At 45.6% G+C, this 18,296-nt stretch overlaps 1 protein-coding gene across 1 annotated transcript in view; it reads right to left on the bottom strand.

The window, feature by feature from the left end:
• Positions 1 to 18,296, bottom strand: part of LOC310837206 (uncharacterized protein) — a 314,413-nt gene that overhangs the window by 47,521 nt on the left and 248,596 nt on the right. The window lies entirely within an intron of this gene.

Raw genomic sequence — 18,296 nt, 5'->3', positions numbered from 1 at the left:
TTGGGCTCCATGATCACTGCAGATGGTGGCAGCAGTCACGAAATTAAAAGATGCCTGCTCCTTGGGGAAAAGGCGATGGCAAACCTAGACAGCATCTTAAAAAGCAGAGACATCACCTTGCCAACAAAGGTCCGTATAGACCAACTAAGTTAGTTCTTGGTATGAGCTTTCGTGTGCATGCACACTTCTTCAGATACACTGAAACAGAAGTTTCCAGACCCTTCTATATAGTGAGAAGGTGGGGAGGGGTATTACTCAGAAGGGTGGTGGGTATGGGTGATTGACAGATAGCTGTGATGAGCCTGTTGATGACTCTTAACGACTGCAATAGGTCTTACAGGAGGAAGCAAGGGGTGAGAAGGTGAAAAATGGCTTTGTCATGTATAATGAGATAAGAATCCAAGGTCTTTGTTCATACCAGGTCTCTCCATGGTTTTAAGTTTGGTAATAAGTTGCAATTCAGCAGCTTCTCTTTCCAGTCTATTTCTGAAATTCCTGAGGACTTCCGGGTTGGCGCCATCGCCGAATGGCGGACTCCCTCCGTGCTCCGGAGGGAGCCTGCTCGGCAGGGGCTGGGTCCTACCGCGCCGGCCACGCGGGGACCCTCAAAAACCATGGGCACGGAGCCCATGGACATGGTGACTCGGCTGGCACCCTTGCGCCCCCCCGACCCGCAAAAGAGCCTTTTTAAAGGCTGCGGAGCGGGTGCCTGGGGTGGTGGTGGTGCTTTGAGTCCTCCGCTTCCCCTGCCAAGCAAAGCCGCATGCCATTCGACGGAGAGCGCTGACTTCTTCTATTGAAAATCTGGACTTAAAAGAATAACCCGTGAGTAATTGGAACCTGGACTAAAAAAGGGGATAATTTTTTTAAAAAAAATTCGGAGCGAGCGGGGGAGGCGCAAAAAGGAAGTCAGCCCCCCCCTGTTGTAGAGGAGTTAAAGCAAAGGACTTGACAACTAAGATCGAGAGCAACCCTACCTTGACAAGTTATTAACTTCGCGAGGGAAAAATATAAGACTTAAAGAAAATAAAGAAATAAAATTGGAGTTTTTACTCCTAGATATAAAAATCTGGATGGAAGAAATGGGACCCTTTTTGAGACAGACTCCTTCCAAGATTGGACATCTGAAATTAAAGATGACTGGTAAAGGACTACGGCCTAGAGAGATGCGGGAACTCCAGGAAGACATTAGACTGGCGCTGAGGAACATTGGGAACGCAACCGGGAAAGGGGGGAGGGAAGCTTGGAATCCAAAGGGTGTAAAATTATTTTCTGTTTTTTTATTTTATTATTTGTATTGCATATTAAAGGGGGGAACTCGTGGAAGGGAACAGGTCGATCTTAGGGGATGGGAAAATATTTTTTTAAAAAAATAGGTTAATGATAATAAGTTTAAATTTGGGATAAGAACTTGTTGAATTTATTTGTTTAATTGGAATACAAGAGGGGGAGGGGAGGGGAAGTCCTGGAAAGATGTTATTGGAAAAAGATTTTAAAATTGGATGTTTTGTTTTTTATTTTGTTTTAATTGGAAAACTTTAATAAATATCATTTAAAAAAAAATTCTGAAATTCCTTTGTAATAGAACAGCTACTTTGAGATCTTGTATAGAATGTCCTGGGAGATTGAAGTGTTCTCCTACTGGTTTCTCTGTCTTGTGGTTCCTGATGTCGGATTTATGTCCGTTTATTCTTTGGCGCAAGGTTTGTCCTGTTTGTCCAATATAGAGAGCTGAAGGACACTGTTGGCATTTGATGGCATACACAATGTTAGACAATGAACAATTAAATAGTCCCGAGATGATATGTGTGATGTTGTTGGGGCCAGTAATGGTGTTGTCCGGGTGTATGTGGCAGCAAAGTTGGCATCTGGGTTTATTGCAGGCTCTGGTGCCAGTGTCCATGTTAAGTCTGGTTATAGTATTATTGTGGCTTAGGAGTTGTTTAAGATTGGGGGGGGGGCTGTCTGTAGGCAATGAAAGGTCTTCCTCCCAGAGCTTGAGAAAGAGAACTGTCATTGTCCAGGAGCGGTTGTAGATCTCTGATGATGCGTTGTACTGTTTTAACTTGGGAGCTGTATGTGATGACTAGAGGTGTTCTGTTATTTTCTTTTTTGGGTCTGTCTTGCAGCAAGTTCTCTCTGGGTATCAGTCTGGCTCTGTTGATCTGTTGTCTAACTTCATCTGCTGGGTATTTTAGTTCTAAAAAGGTTTGCTGTAGATCTCTTAGGTGAGAGTCTCTGTCTGTAGAATTGGAGCAGATGCGGCTGTAACGTAGTGCCTAGCTATAAACAATGGACTGTTTGGTATGTTTGGGATGGTAGCTAGAAGCATGTTGTCAGGGGTTCAGGGAGAGAGGCGCAGGTGAGGGAGGAGACAGAGAGCGAGGGGGAAGGATCTCAGGGCGACGAGGAAGAGGACGACAACGACCCGAGGTTGTCCATGAGTCCGTCAAGTGAATCAGAGGATTCCCAAAAGGGAGCCCCCCTGGTCAGGCCAAGGGGAGGTAGAGGGGGAAGCAGTCAGGAGCAGGGGAACGAAGGGGGAATCCCCAGTGGGAGTTGGAGATCGGGACCGGCTCCTCCGTCGGAACGGAGTGAAGGGGGTGGAGTTACCAGTGTGTCGGAAAGAGCAGAACAGGAAGCAGAGAGGGGAAGGAATCTGGGGCAAGACGTCCTGCCGGAAGGGGCGGAGAGTAGTACCGAGAGTAGCGTAACTGTCGAAAGGAAGGTCAGAAGCAACGTACGCGCGCCAAGTTCAAATGTGGAGGCGCGCAGAAGTGAGGAGAGTCCTGGGGAGGAGCCTGGTCCCAAAGCGCGAAGGAGGGGGGAGCAGGCGTCAGAGGATTCAGCCTCTGGGGAGTCCCGGAGGGAGGGAACACAGGGAGGCAGGAATACCCTGCGGAAAAGGAAGGAGAGGAAGAGGTGGACCAGCACAAGCCTCTTAAACTGGTGTAGAGGCGGGACTGACTCAGAGGGAACTTCAACGATCTAAGGGTAACAGACGTGGAGCCACGGAGCTCGGATGTAAAGCCAAGAATGTTCTTCAATAAAACCTTTTGTATATAACTCCGACTGGACTTTGGTCTCTTGTGAGCTGGGACCTTGGGTGGCTCTGACAGTAAGTTCCCTCTCTCCAAAGAACGCAAAATTTTTTTTTTGCAAAGCTCACGAACGGTAACGGCCATGAGTGCGGAGGAACAGCTGACAACGCTGCGAACTGCAATTACCGAACTCACCGCTGCAGTCATTGCATCTCAGAAGCAGAATGACGAAATGGAGAAGCGCTGCCAGGACCTGCAAACAAGGTGGGAGCGTGCAAGCAGGGAAGGGTTCCCAGGGTCCAGATCGGAGGGAATTGGACTTGGAAGGCGGGGGGGGGCAGTGTAGTCACCCACTTCGATGGGAACCTGAAGCACTACCCAAGTTTCAGAGCAGATGTCTTGTATGCACTGCATTTGCTTCGTAATGACTTTAAAGATGAGGAGGAGAGAGTGGGATTTATTGTTTCTCATTTGCATGGGGAAGCCAGAGCGTGGTTGCGCAATTTGTGGCGCGAAGATGGCCCTGCCCGCCACAATTCTGATGAATTTATTAAAGCGATGGATGCTTGTTTCCAGTCAACCGTGGATCTTGATCTTGCGCGCAGGGAAATACATGGACTGCGGCAAGGCAAAGCCACTGTGCGTCAGTATCATTCCCGATTTTTCGCGTTACTGACTGTGTTAGGCTGGGAAAAAGACTGCACACCTGTGAGAGATTTGTTCTGGGAGGGTCTCAGCGGCCCCATAAAGGATGAACTTGCCAGGGGAGACAGACCTCAGACCCTGGAGGAGGTGGTGCAGAGGGCTCTTGCGATAGGGATACGACACGAGGAACGTCCTTGGCACAATGAGGAAGGACGCCAGGCCCGTGCACCAGCAAGGACACCTCCTTTCATCCCCAGGGACTTCGGCCAGGCACATCCCTCGCCGCTGGTGAGGCAGGGAGAGGAGCCGATGGAAATTGGTGGTGCTAGGGCTCAAGCACCAGCCAGAGCCCCAGCTTCCGGTGCAGTAAAGGCGAAGCCTCCTAGAGGGACCAGGAAGTGTTACATCTGTGACAGTGCACAGTACATGGCGAAAGAGTGCCCCCAGAGGCTCCAGAAGCACACTGCAGCTTTAGCAACAGTAGCAGCGGAAGTGATCCGTGAAGAGCAACCTCAGGGAAACGACAGTGCCTGGCTGGAAGCAGAATTGCTGGGGATCAGCCAGGCGAGTCTATAGAACAGTCCCCCCTCCCCCAACATCGAGGCTCCTGGATCCCGAGGAAAGGCTGGGAGGGAGAAGAGGCGAAGGCTGCCAAGTGGCGGGAGGTGCCGTGGGCTCCGAAATGGTTCCCTCCAGACACCCCCCCCAGGAACACCCTCCAGCTCAGCGAGGGGGGGAGGAGGGAGGGGGGCTTCCCAGCCAGGAGACCCCTCCCCCCTCCCGAAAATAATCCCCCCCTTAAGCGGGTTTTTCTGCTTCTGGAGCCGCTTTTCAGAGGAGGAAGAGTCCCAGGCGAGGAAGGAAAGGCACACGCGACCCGGGGGGGGGGGCTCAAGGGGGGCAAAGCCCAGGAGGGGGGCGGGGGTTGCTCTGGGGGGCAAATCAATAATAAGGATTGAAAAAGAAAGGGGAAGACCAGGATGGTGGAGAGAGGGGACCAGACTCCAGTTCGGAGCCAGAGGGACCCCGGCCACCCTTTCCCCGAGTTTCCTGCCAGAAAACCAGTTTCTCCTGGGCTCCCAGAACCATCTGACCCATTTCCCATCCCAGAGCAGGGCTGGACCAATCAGAAGCCTCTCCATTGGACAGTCAGCCAATCCCCTTTCAGATTCCCCTGGGCCTCGTCCTCTCCTTCGCCCGGTTTCCTGAGGGAGTTTCCCGCCTGAGTTTCCCTCATGGCTGCTCCCCCTCCCAGCTTCTCCTTCTTTGTCTTCCTGTTCCTCGCCCCCCCCCCATTATTTGGGGCAGCTGGATCACCTCCACCCCCCCCCCCCATGGCCAGGCAGGCCCAGGAGGAGCGCATGGAGGCGGCAGGGCCAGGAGATGGCGTTTTTCCAAAAAAGGCGGGAACGCCATTTTGTTTTTCCCGGAGGCCCCAGCCGCTCCCAGAGACGCCATGGCTCCCCTGTGGGCCTCGGGGGTCCCACGCTCTCGGGGTCTCTCCTCCTGGATGAAGGAGGGCGGCACCTTTGGTCCTCAGCCACCGTCCTGCCATGATGGCTTGGCCTCCGCAGGATCCTCCCAGTCCAGCCCAGACAAGAAAGAGAGGGAGCTCTCAGAAGAGGGAGCCATTGCGGAGAAGAACCGGACTTGGCTGTTCTCTGCTGAGGGTCTCCTGCCTTTCTTCCAAGGCTTCCCGGGGGTGCCATGGCCAGAGGAAGAGACAGGGCCCCCCTCCGAATCCCCTGCAGGGCCCTGGGGAGCAAGCAGAGCCTGCCTCAGTTTCCTTCCCCAAGGCCTTTGTTACGGAAGGGGGGGGCATGTCTTCTTCACCTTCTTTGCTACAATATATCAATTTATTTCCAATTGTCAATGTCAAAAGGGACTAAAATCTATAAAATTCATAGAAAATCAGCGTGCCAGTTTGCTCAATTACTCTAGGACTCCATCACACCTCCCCTGTCCAGCATAATCCCTCAAGCAAGGTGTCAAGACCCTAATCCTTTCAAATTGCTCTGATCAGCCTTTCCTCCAGACAATGTCAGGTGGCAGACTATGCATATTTGGGACCATTGTTTTCTCATCCCCAGGAAGTGTTTATCTGTGCATATCTCCAGCTCTGCATATTCCCCCCTCCCTCCTCCATATGTTAATCTGTGTAACCCCCCCACCTTCCTGAAGTGCTGATCTGTGTAACCCCCACCTTCCTGAAGTGCTGATCTGTGTAACCCCACCTTTCTGTGATGTATTCATGATGTGTTTTGCACTGTATTCTGGGACATGGAGGGAGTTTCAAAAACTCATGTCACCCCTTTCTCACTGTTCAATCTCGCCTTGAACCTGTTGCGCAATAAACTTGGATCTTCTGCAGTTTGCTCCTGTCTCCGGCTGAGCTCATTTTCCTCCGCAGGGACCCACGGACTTAGTCCGATGAGCTGGGTGGCAGAGCAGCCTCGCACCCAGATTTTAGCCGTAACAGTTGGCGCCCAACGTGGGGCATGCGGTTCTCCCACGTTGCTGACCGGGGCCCCCGAAATCTTCAGCCGGCACCAGGCCATTTTGCCTGGGAAGATCCTTTGGACCCCTGGCCATCTTCCGGGCGGTAATCGAAAGCCCCAGGAGTTCAGCCGGGGAGCAAAGAGGGATCCAGCCGGCTTATTCATCCTGGGATCATCATAGAAGACGCGTGAGTATAAGAAAAAGGAAAAACCCAGTGCACTGGTGGGAAAGGGGTGGAAATCTCCTGGCAACTGAATTCTCTGCCCTCCTCTCTATCGCTCCTTCTCGCCTGTCTCTTGGTCCAATTGGTGAGAGAGACCGTGGACTGCTGCTCGACCCAAAAGGGGGGTTCTGAGCTCTATCTCTTTCTCTATATTTCTCCAGCCAGCCGCACCAATTGGGAGCCCGAAAGTAAGACGGAGAGACCCGACTTGAAAGATAGCCGACTCTCCGCAACGGGTATCCCAGTTGAAAGCAAGGGGTTGGAGTTCTTTTTCCGAACTTCCCGAGCGTCCTCACCGAGGGGGCAGGAAGTGGTCTTGCTTTCTATCCAATCCCAGCCGCACTGGTCGGTGCCACGTAACACGTGTATCGTGCGTGAGCCCGCTTCCAAAAGCAAGGGGGATTTTCGGTTCGAAACTCTATCCAGGGATCACCTGATCTGGCACCGCATAGCGCGGGCGTTCAGTAGGGCCCCTTTTCCTGAGATTGACGATAGGTAGGAGGTTACCAGGAGGGATAGCCCATGAGGAATTGGGCGGGATCGGCAGAGTGGAAAAGGACCCCAGGTTATTGACTAAGGAAATAGGAAGGAAATATAAGGAACCGGATAGCTAGAGCTCTTTAAAAAACTCTCTAAGGAAGTTGCCAAGCGACGAAAGACCCCTCTTTACTATAAATCCCTGTATTAATTATACCAATCTCCTAGATATACCAATCCTTACCGACCCCCTTCTCTTCCCTCCTTTCTGTCTAGACGCGCGTAAGACATAAAATGGGTACCCAGGCTTCCAAACACGAGCGGGCTCACTCTGGGAGGAAGGCTTCTAGAAAGCCATCCCGGTCTCAGAAGGACCCTGACTCTCCTCTTCAATTTGTCATCACGTATTGGAAGACGATTCCTGGCCACAAATTATTATCGAAACAAAATTAGAGGACCTCTGCTCTGAAATCTGGCCCGCCAGCACCGCCTCCGCCAAGCCCGAATTGCGTTGGCCGACGGGGTTCGTTTAGTGAAGAGCGCTTGAACCACTTAAAGAAATATTTGATGGAGGAAAAACCCAGTCAACTAAGCATTGTGAGCCCTGCCAGTTTGGTTAACTGGTGGTGTTTGAAGAGGCAAGGAGGCTCTTAAAACCACGTGGGACCTTCCTACTAATTTCACTTAATGAAGCTAAAGGAAGCAGCCCAACTCCTTGCAATAACCAACTAAAGGATGAGAGTATATATGTTTACATGTTGTCTGTTATGTGTGTTGTGTGTTAATACATATATGAGAATATGTGTGTTTACATGTTGTCTGTTATGTGTGTTGTCTGTTCCTTCTGTCTCTGACAGACTGCCTTTCTTAAGCGCGCATAGTTTAAACTGCAAGCTTGCTTCAAAATTTTAAATCTAAGGAAGCCATGCTGGACCTTATCAGTCTTAAATAAGACCAAATGAGAATGAAGGGTGCAAATGTTTACCCCACCTCTTGCTTTGCCGCAACTTTTCAGATTGTGAGTCTACAGTCTATTTTGGAATGTGAATGTTTCTAATGTGAACTAGATGTTTCTGCTGCAAAAGCGTAGTTGAGCACAACTGCTCTCTCAAGCTAAAATGCAGTGTATTTATTTCATGAAGCACATAAAAGGTAGAAGCTTTGGTAGACAACAGCTTTGATAGTCTATCTATAGAGTCCAGTCCTGATACCAGTCTCTATAAGACTTCCTGGCCTCTTTTCTTAGAAAATGCCCCCTTGTTTCATTCTGCCTCTTTCAGGTTTTTTCCTTCTCCTTCTTACTTCTGTGCCAGGTAAATTTACTCCCAAGTAAGCTTCCTTTAAAGGAAACTACAAGGGGGGGCATAGATTAGGCTTACTATTCCTCTGCAAATTCAGGAAAAACTGTCACTTTTGTATTCCTTTTAAATCAAATCTATGGCTGTTTTAACTATGCTTTATAAGAGATCCTCTCCCTCTTAGGAAAAATGTTCACTTCAATCTTCCTTTAAAGATAATTTCTCTAGGAATTTGAAGGAAGCAAACTCACTCAAACTATCTCAAGATCTGCTAAAACGGTTCTGTGTAAAGTTGGCTACTTTTCTTTTCCTCTTCCTTAGTACATGATAGGAGCATAGATGTTTCCTTTCCCAGTTGAAAATCTGTACTTAAATGTATATGTCCTTTTGGTAGTGCAAATCTTGCTTTGAAATCTTGCTATGAACACTGTATTTAGGGTTGGACTAGATGACCCAAGGTCCCTTTTAGCTCTCCCAATTTGTGGCTGTGTGGAGGGCCATGTGTCTGCAAGCATGTGATCAGTTGAAATTCAGCCCAACTTTACTCTTTGTGTTTTTGTTTTTTTTAAAGGTGAGAGGTAAAATCCTTGATGTTTTGAAGCAGAACTGGTGATATCAGGCATTTGAGTGATTACAGTGCTTATCATTTTGTCTATTATTTACAAAAAAATCAGACTTAAAAGTCTACACAAAGTTTAAGCACATACAAATTCATATAATCAAGTAGAATGGGCCTTGACATATAATTGAGTAGCCTTAACCATCCTGTAAATAAAGGGCAGGAAAATTTTGTCTGCAAATGGTAAGGCTGAAATGACTGAGAATGTTAAAAAATCTTATGAATTCTGACTCTCTGGCCATTTTTTCCCATATATAAGGGCGTGGCATTGTTCCGCGAATGACCAGAGGGAAATCACACAAAATGATAGCCCTTTCCTGTAAATAAAGGAAGCACTCCCTTGCTGCTTGGGCTGCATGAAACATGATCCCTTAGAAAACTTCTTGCCTTGGTAAATGCTTGAATTGCGGAGTTTATTGTTTTGTTTTAAATCTATACCCTTCATTCCCTTTATTCAAATGGTAATTTAGCCAAAAGATTCAACATTTTCAATAGTATAAAAGGTTTGCTGAGACATGAACTCTGCACATGCACAGAGACTAGACCAGCAAAAAAAAAGGATAGGAAAAGAAAAGAGAGAGAGAGAGGAAGGAGGGGGAACTGTGGGGGGGGGGAGGAGGTTTATGTAAAACTTGGAACCATTGAGAGAAATCACCCTTAATGTGTCTCAAGTTTGAAATCTTAACATGCCAAATTCTTTTCACAGGTAAATATCAAAGCATTCCACCCCTCAATGGGATTTAAATCACAGACTTTGTTTGTGTGCATTTTAACAGGATATGTGAACCCCAATAACAAACTGTTTGTCCCTTTTTCCTCCCACAGCAACTTTCTTTCTGTTCTATGAAACAAGTCTGAATCCCTACTATATTAGTGACTTCTATCTCTTTGTGGCTTTGACACTTTTAGAGTTACAAATAATTTGTTTTCACTTATTTAATCCGTTTTTCCATGATGTCTATGAAGTTAATCGAAGCACAACCAAACATTGTTTGTGGAATGGTGTTTGTTTACCTTTTGCCTGAGCATTTCTTATTAATTCTGTCATTTTGGCTGGTTCAAGGTACTTCCACAACTTAAATTGCCATTAAGTCATTTCCCAGTATTTTGCTATTAACATTCTAGCCGATCTTGTCACATCAAGAAACACTCTTTTATTTTCATTGTTACTTCAGATTTCTTAAAATTCTGTGTCTTAGCATTTATTTATTTTGGTTCCTCATAGGTCATTGTGTGTGTGTGTTTGTGTGTGTGTTTTATTATTATTTTAACTGTGTCTTTTAAGTCCACCCTGCCCTTACAGGTTATCACTTCTACAAGTGTGTTACTACAGATCCAATGAAAAGCTTCGCCACCACAACAGAAGACACCAAAGTTTTCAAAGTGGCCACAGCTATCTCTTTCAAAGGATATAGACTGCCGGGGGAGTGGGGCTGACAAAGGGGGGTGGAGTTGAATTACAATGACATTTTCTGACTTTTGAACCTCAAGATACATAAAATATCCCAATTGTCTCAAGATATGCAACTGATATTTAATTAGTTTGTTTTGTATTATGTGCTATTACGTAGGAATGTTGAAATGTGTCTGACAGTGTGTCCTTTCCACAAATGGGGGGGCTATTTTGTGGCTATTTTTGTGTGTAAGTGTTTTATGTCTAATGTCTTATTCCTTACACCCCAGTGGAGGATCCTCATACATTTTATACCTTTTAACAGATCAGGCTATTATGTAGTCCAATGTTTAGACTTAGATAAATTTATAACCATATTTCGTTGTTTCACCTGGCACTCTGCCAACTTCCCTACCCATTTTAAAAAATGTGCTAAAACCCACTTTACCAAGGAGAAGCTTCTAAGATACATGAAGGTGGATATGCTTTGGTTTAGCAGGAATGATCCCTTATACAGTTAAATTGACTTATTTCGACAAGTGCCCTTTTAAGAATGGTTTTCTTTTAACAGATTGGTTTGAAGAGTTGAGAACCATGGGGAAAGATAAATTCAAATTGGACTCAGTTTGAATTGGGCAAGTGTATCCAGGCTGCAATTAGCTTTTGGTCCTTAAAGTGCAAGTGAGCAACTTCCCATGACTGCAAGACCAATAATAAAACCCCATAGGAAGCCAAGGCAAGGACATTTCCCTCAGGACGTGTCCAAACCTGTGGCAGCTGTGGTGAGTGCCAGGCAACATGGTTAATATGAAAGCCCTAAGTGGATTCACCAGGGATTGCCACTACTGTGAGACCACAGAAAAGCTACCTTGACACCTGAGAACACAAAAATGGCGAGGGACAAAGCAAACTGCATTTTTTTTCCAGTCAGTAGTGGACCTTCCTGCTAAATGTAAAGCATAGACCACTATTGAACAAAATACAACAGGTGTCCTTTTATGCGATGTCCTATATCCAGCTATCTGCACTACTATACTTGCAAATGGCCTTAAGAGGCATGATTTGCAAGTCCCCTTCAGGTTTGCACAAACCCACACATCTAGTACGATAGATACAAAGTTATTATTTAGTGCATATCTATATAACATAAACATACATTGTATTGGTCCGTGTTGCTCCCTCCTTTGTTGCCCTGCTCAACCCACCTCCTTTTCCATTAGGGCCTATTCCCACTCACACGGCACCCCTACCTTCACCGAGATTTAGGGTGCGGAGAAAAGATCTGCAAGTTCTTACAGAACTTTAATGCAAATCTATCTCCGAATGGGGGACTGTTACGGAAGGGGGGGGCATGTCTTCTTCACCTTCTTCTTCGCTACAATATATCAATTTATTTCCAATTGTCAATGTCAAAAGGGACTAAAATCTATAAAATTCATAGAAAATCAGCGTGCCAGTTTGCTCAATTACTCTAGGACTCCATCACACCTCCCCTGTCCAGCATAATCCCTCAAGCAAGGTGTCAAGACCCTAATCCTTTCAAATTGCTCTGATCAGCCTTTCCTCCAGACAATGTCAGGTGGCAGACTATGCATATTTGGGACCATTGTTTTCTCATCCCCAGGAAGTGTTTATCTGTGCATATCTCCAGCTCTGCATATTCCCCCCTCCCTCCTCCATATGTTAATCTGTGTAACCCCCCCACCTTCCTGAAGTGCTGATCTGTGTAACCCCCACCTTCCTGAAGTGCTGATCTGTGTAACCCCACCTTTCTGTGATGTATTCATGATGTGTTTTGCACTGTATTCTGGGACATGGAGGGAGTTTCAAAAACTCATGTCACCCCTTTCTCACTGTTCAATCTCGCCTTGAACCTGTTGCGCAATAAACTTGGATCTTCTGCAGTTTGCTCCTGTCTCCGGCTGAGCTCATTTTCCTCCGCAGGGACCCACGGACTTAGTCCGATGAGCTGGGTGGCAGAGCAGCCTCGCACCCAGATTTTAGCCGTAACAGTTGGCGCCCAACGTGGGGCATGCGGTTCTCCCACGTTGCTGACCGGGGCCCCCGAAATCTTCAGCCGGCACCAGGCCATTTTGCCTGGGAAGATCCTTTGGACCCCTGGCCATCTTCCGGGCGGTAATCGAAAGCCCCAGGAGTTCAGCCGGGGAGCAAAGAGGGATCCAGCCGGCTTATTCATCCTGGGATCATCATAGAAGACGCGTGAGTATAAGAAAAAGGAAAAACCCAGTGCACTGGTGGGAAAGGGGTGGAAATCTCCTGGCAACTGAATTCTCTGCCCTCCTCTCTATCGCTCCTTCTCGCCTGTCTCTTGGTCCAATTGGTGAGAGAGACCGTGGACTGCTGCTCGACCCAAAAGGGGGGTTCTGAGCTCTATCTCTTTCTCTATATTTCTCCAGCCAGCCGCACCAATTGGGAGCCCGAAAGTAAGACGGAGAGACCCGACTTGAAAGATAGCCGACTCTCCGCAACGGGTATCCCAGTTGAAAGCAAGGGGTTGGAGTTCTTTTTCCGAACTTCCCGAGCGTCCTCACCGAGGGGGCAGGAAGTGGTCTTGCTTTCTATCCAATCCCAGCCGCACTGGTCGGTGCCACGTAACACGTGTATCGTGCGTGAGCCCGCTTCCAAAAGCAAGGGGGATTTTCGGTTCGAAACTCTATCCAGGGATCACCTGATCTGGCACCGCATAGCGCGGGCGTTCAGTAGGGCCCCTTTTCCTGAGATTGACGATAGGTAGGAGGTTACCAGGAGGGATAGCCCATGAGGAATTGGGCGGGATCGGCAGAGTGGAAAAGGACCCCAGGTTATTGACTAAGGAAATAGGAAGGAAATATAAGGAACCGGATAGCTAGAGCTCTTTAAAAAACTCTCTAAGGAAGTTGCCAAGCGACGAAAGACCCCTCTTTACTATAAATCCCTGTATTAATTATACCAATCTCCTAGATATACCAATCCTTACCGACCCCCTTCTCTTCCCTCCTTTCTGTCTAGACGCGCGTAAGACATAAAATGGGTACCCAGGCTTCCAAACACGAGCGGGCTCACTCTGGGAGGAAGGCTTCTAGAAAGCCATCCCGGTCTCAGAAGGACCCTGACTCTCCTCTTCAATTTGTCATCACGTATTGGAAGACGATTCCTGGCCACAAATTATTATCGAAACAAAATTAGAGGACCTCTGCTCTGAAATCTGGCCCGCCAGCACCGCCTCCGCCAAGCCCGAATTGCGTTGGCCGACGGGGTTCGTTTAGTGAAGAGCGCTTGAACCACTTAAAGAAATATTTGATGGAGGAAAAACCCAGTCAACTAAGCATTGTGAGCCCTGCCAGTTTGGTTAACTGGTGGTGTTTGAAGAGGCAAGGAGGCTCTTAAAACCACGTGGGACCTTCCTACTAATTTCACTTAATGAAGCTAAAGGAAGCAGCCCAACTCCTTGCAATAACCAACTAAAGGATGAGAGTATATATGTTTACATGTTGTCTGTTATGTGTGTTGTGTGTTAATACATATATGAGAATATGTGTGTTTACATGTTGTCTGTTATGTGTGTTGTCTGTTCCTTCTGTCTCTGACAGACTGCCTTTCTTAAGCGCGCATAGTTTAAACTGCAAGCTTGCTTCAAAATTTTAAATCTAAGGAAGCCATGCTGGACCTTATCAGTCTTAAATAAGACCAAATGAGAATGAAGGGTGCAAATGTTTACCCCACCTCTTGCTTTGCCGCAACTTTTCAGATTGTGAGTCTACAGTCTATTTTGGAATGTGAATGTTTCTAATGTGAACTAGATGTTTCTGCTGCAAAAGCGTAGTTGAGCACAACTGCTCTCTCAAGCTAAAATGCAGTGTATTTATTTCATGAAGCACATAAAAGGTAGAAGCTTTGGTAGACAACAGCTTTGATAGTCTATCTATAGAGTCCAGTCCTGATACCAGTCTCTATAAGACTTCCTGGCCTCTTTTCTTAGAAAATGCCCCCTTGTTTCATTCTGCCTCTTTCAGGTTTTTTCCTTCTCCTTCTTACTTCTGTGCCAGGTAAATTTACTCCCAAGTAAGCTTCCTTTAAAGGAAACTACAAGGGGGGGCATAGATTAGGCTTACTATTCCTCTGCAAATTCAGGAAAAACTGTCACTTTTGTATTCCTTTTAAATCAAATCTATGGCTGTTTTAACTATGCTTTATAAGAGATCCTCTCCCTCTTAGGAAAAATGTTCACTTCAATCTTCCTTTAAAGATAATTTCTCTAGGAATTTGAAGGAAGCAAACTCACTCAAGCTATCTCAAGATCTGCTAAAACGGTTCTGTGTAAAGTTGGCTACTTTTCTTTTCCTCTTCCTTAGTACATGATAGGAGCATAGATGTTTCCTTTCCCAGTTGAAAATCTGTACTTAAATGTATATGTCCTTTTGGTAGTGCAAATCTTGCTTTGAAATCTTGCTATGAACACTGTATTTAGGGTTGGACTAGATGACCCAAGGTCCCTTTTAGCTCTCCCAATTTGTGGCTGTGTGGAGGGCCATGTGTCTGCAAGCATGTGATCAGTTGAAATTCAGTCCAACTTTACTCTTTGTGTTTTTGTTTTTTTTAAAGGTGAGAGGTAAAATCCTTGATGTTTTGAAGCAGAACTGGTGATATCAGGCATTTGAGTGATTACAGTGCTTATCATTTTGTCTATTATTTACAAAAAAATCAGACTTAAAAGTCTACACAAAGTTTAAGCACATACAAATTCATATAATCAAGTAGAATGGGCCTTGACATATAATTGAGTAGCCTTAACCATCCTGTAAATAAAGGGCAGGAAAATTTTGTCTGCAAATGGTAAGGCTGAAATGACTGAGAATGTTAAAAAATCTTATGAATTCTGACTCTCTGGCCATTTTTTCCCATATATAAGGGCGTGGCATTGTTCCGCGAATGACCAGAGGGAAATCACACAAAATGATAGCCCTTTCCTGTAAATAAAGGAAGCACTCCCTTGCTGCTTGGGCTGCATGAAACATGATCCCTTAGAAAACTTCTTGCCTTGGTAAATGCTTGAATTGCGGAGTTTATTGTTTTGTTTTAAATCTATACCCTTCATTCCCTTTATTCAAATGGTAATTTAGCCAAAAGATTCAACATTTTCAATAGTATAAAAGGTTTGCTGAGACATGAACTCTGCACATGCACAGAGACTAGACCAGCAAAAAAAAAGGATAGGAAAAGAAAAGAGAGAGAGAGAGGAAGGAGGGGGAACTGTGGGGGGGGGGAGGAGGTTTATGTAAAACTTGGAACCATTGAGAGAAATCACCCTTAATGTGTCTCAAGTTTGAAATCTTAACATGCCAAATTCTTTTCACAGGTAAATATCAAAGCATTCCACCCCTCAATGGGATTTAAATCACAGACTTTGTTTGTGTGCATTTTAACAGGATATGTGAACCCCAATAACAAACTGTTTGTCCCTTTTTCCTCCCACAGCAACTTTCTTTCTGTTCTATGAAACAAGTCTGAATCCCTACTATATTAGTGACTTCTATCTCTTTGTGGCTTTGACACTTTTAGAGTTACAAATAATTTGTTTTCACTTATTTAATCCGTTTTTCCATGATGTCTATGAAGTTAATCGAAGCACAACCAAACATTGTTTGTGGAATGGTGTTTGTTTACCTTTTGCCTGAGCATTTCTTATTAATTCTGTCATTTTGGCTGGTTCAAGGTACTTCCACAACTTAAATTGCCATTAAGTCATTTCCCAGTATTTTGCTATTAACATTCTAGCCGATCTTGTCACATCAAGAAACACTCTTTTATTTTCATTGTTACTTCAGATTTCTTAAAATTCTGTGTCTTAGCATTTATTTATTTTGGTTCCTCATAGGTCATTGTGTGTGTGTGTTTGTGTGTGTGTTTTATTATTATTTTAACTGTGTCTTTTAAGTCCACCCTGCCCTTACAGGTTATCACTTCTACAAGTGTGTTACTACAGATCCAATGAAAAGCTTCGCCACCACAACAGAAGACACCAAAGTTTTCAAAGTGGCCACAGCTATCTCTTTCAAAGGATATAGACTGCCGGGGGAGTGGGGCTGACAAAGGGGGGTGGAGTTGAATTACAATGACATTTTCTGACTTTTGAACCTCAAGATACATAAAATATCCCAATTGTCTCAAGATATGCAACTGATATTTAATTAGTTTGTTTTGTATTATGTGCTATTACGTAGGAATGTTGAAATGTGTCTGACAGTGTGTCCTTTCCACAAATGGGGGGGCTATTTTGTGGCTATTTTTGTGTGTAAGTGTTTTATGTCTAATGTCTTATTCCTTACACCCCAGTGGAGGATCCTCATACATTTTATACCTTTTAACAGATCAGGCTATTATGTAGTCCAATGTTTAGACTTAGATAAATTTATAACCATATTTCGTTGTTTCACCTGGCACTCTGCCAACTTCCCTACCCATTTTAAAAAATGTGCTAAAACCCACTTTACCAAGGAGAAGCTTCTAAGATACATGAAGGTGGATATGCTTTGGTTTAGCAGGAATGATCCCTTATACAGTTAAATTGACTTATTTCGACAAGTGCCCTTTTAAGAATGGTTTTCTTTTAACAGATTGGTTTGAAGAGTTGAGAACCATGGGGAAAGATAAATTCAAATTGGACTCAGTTTGAATTGGGCAAGTGTATCCAGGCTGCAATTAGCTTTTGGTCCTTAAAGTGCAAGTGAGCAACTTCCCATGACTGCAAGACCAATAATAAAACCCCATAGGAAGCCAAGGCAAGGACATTTCCCTCAGGACGTGTCCAAACCTGTGGCAGCTGTGGTGAGTGCCAGGCAACATGGTTAATATGAAAGCCCTAAGTGGATTCACCAGGGATTGCCACTACTGTGAGACCACAGAAAAGCTACCTTGACACCTGAGAACACAAAAATGGCGAGGGACAAAGCAAACTGCATTTTTTTTCCAGTCAGTAGTGGACCTTCCTGCTAAATGTAAAGCATAGACCACTATTGAACAAAATACAACAGGTGTCCTTTTATGCGATGTCCTATATCCAGCTATCTGCACTACTATACTTGCAAATGGCCTTAAGAGGCATGATTTGCAAGTCCCCTTCAGGTTTGCACAAACCCACACATCTAGTACGATAGATACAAAGTTATTATTTAGTGCATATCTATATAACATAAACATACATTGTATTGGTCCGTGTTGCTCCCTCCTTTGTTGCCCTGCTCAACCCACCTCCTTTTCCATTAGGGCCTATTCCCACTCACACGGCACCCCTACCTTCACCGAGATTTAGGGTGCGGAGAAAAGATCTGCAAGTTCTTACAGAACTTTAATGCAAATCTATCTCCGAATGGGGGACTGTTACGGAAGGGGGGGGCATGTCTTCTTCACCTTCTTCTTCGCTACAATATATCAATTTATTTCCAATTGTCAATGTCAAAAGGGACTAAAATCTATAAAATTCATAGAAAATCAGCGTGCCAGTTTGCTCAATTACTCTAGGACTCCATCACACCTCCCCTGTCCAGCATAATCCCTCAAGCAAGGTGTCAAGACCCTAATCCTTTCAAATTGCTCTGATCAGCCTTTCCTCCAGACAATGTCAGGTGGCAGACTATGCATATTTGGGACCATTGTTTTCTCATCCCCAGGAAGTGTTTATCTGTGCATATCTCCAGCTCTGCATATTCCCCCCTCCCTCCTCCATATGTTAATCTGTGTAACCCCCCCACCTTCCTGAAGTGCTGATCTGTGTAACCCCACCTTTCTGTGATGTATTCATGATGTGTTTTGCACTGTATTCTGGGACATGGAGGGAGTTTCAAAAACTCATGTCACCCCTTTCTCACTGTTCAATCTCGCCTTGAACCTGTTGCGCAATAAACTTGGATCTTCTGCAGTTTGCTCCTGTCTCCGGCTGAGCTCATTTTCCTCCGCAGGGACCCACGGACTTAGTCCGATGAGCTGGGTGGCAGAGCAGCCTCGCACCCAGATTTCAGCCATAACACCTTGGAGGAACATTGGGGTGTGGAAGGAGGAACCCCAAATGGAGCTCAGGCTCCTGGCAAGTGGGGAAAGGAACATG

This window comes from Podarcis gaigeae, assembly GCF_964106915.1.
Source record: "Podarcis gaigeae genome assembly, chromosome: 2".
Lineage (NCBI taxonomy): Eukaryota > Metazoa > Chordata > Lepidosauria > Squamata > Lacertidae > Podarcis > Podarcis gaigeae.
Note: the sequence above shows the minus strand (reverse complement) of the source record. Positions and strands in the feature narration are given on the sequence as shown.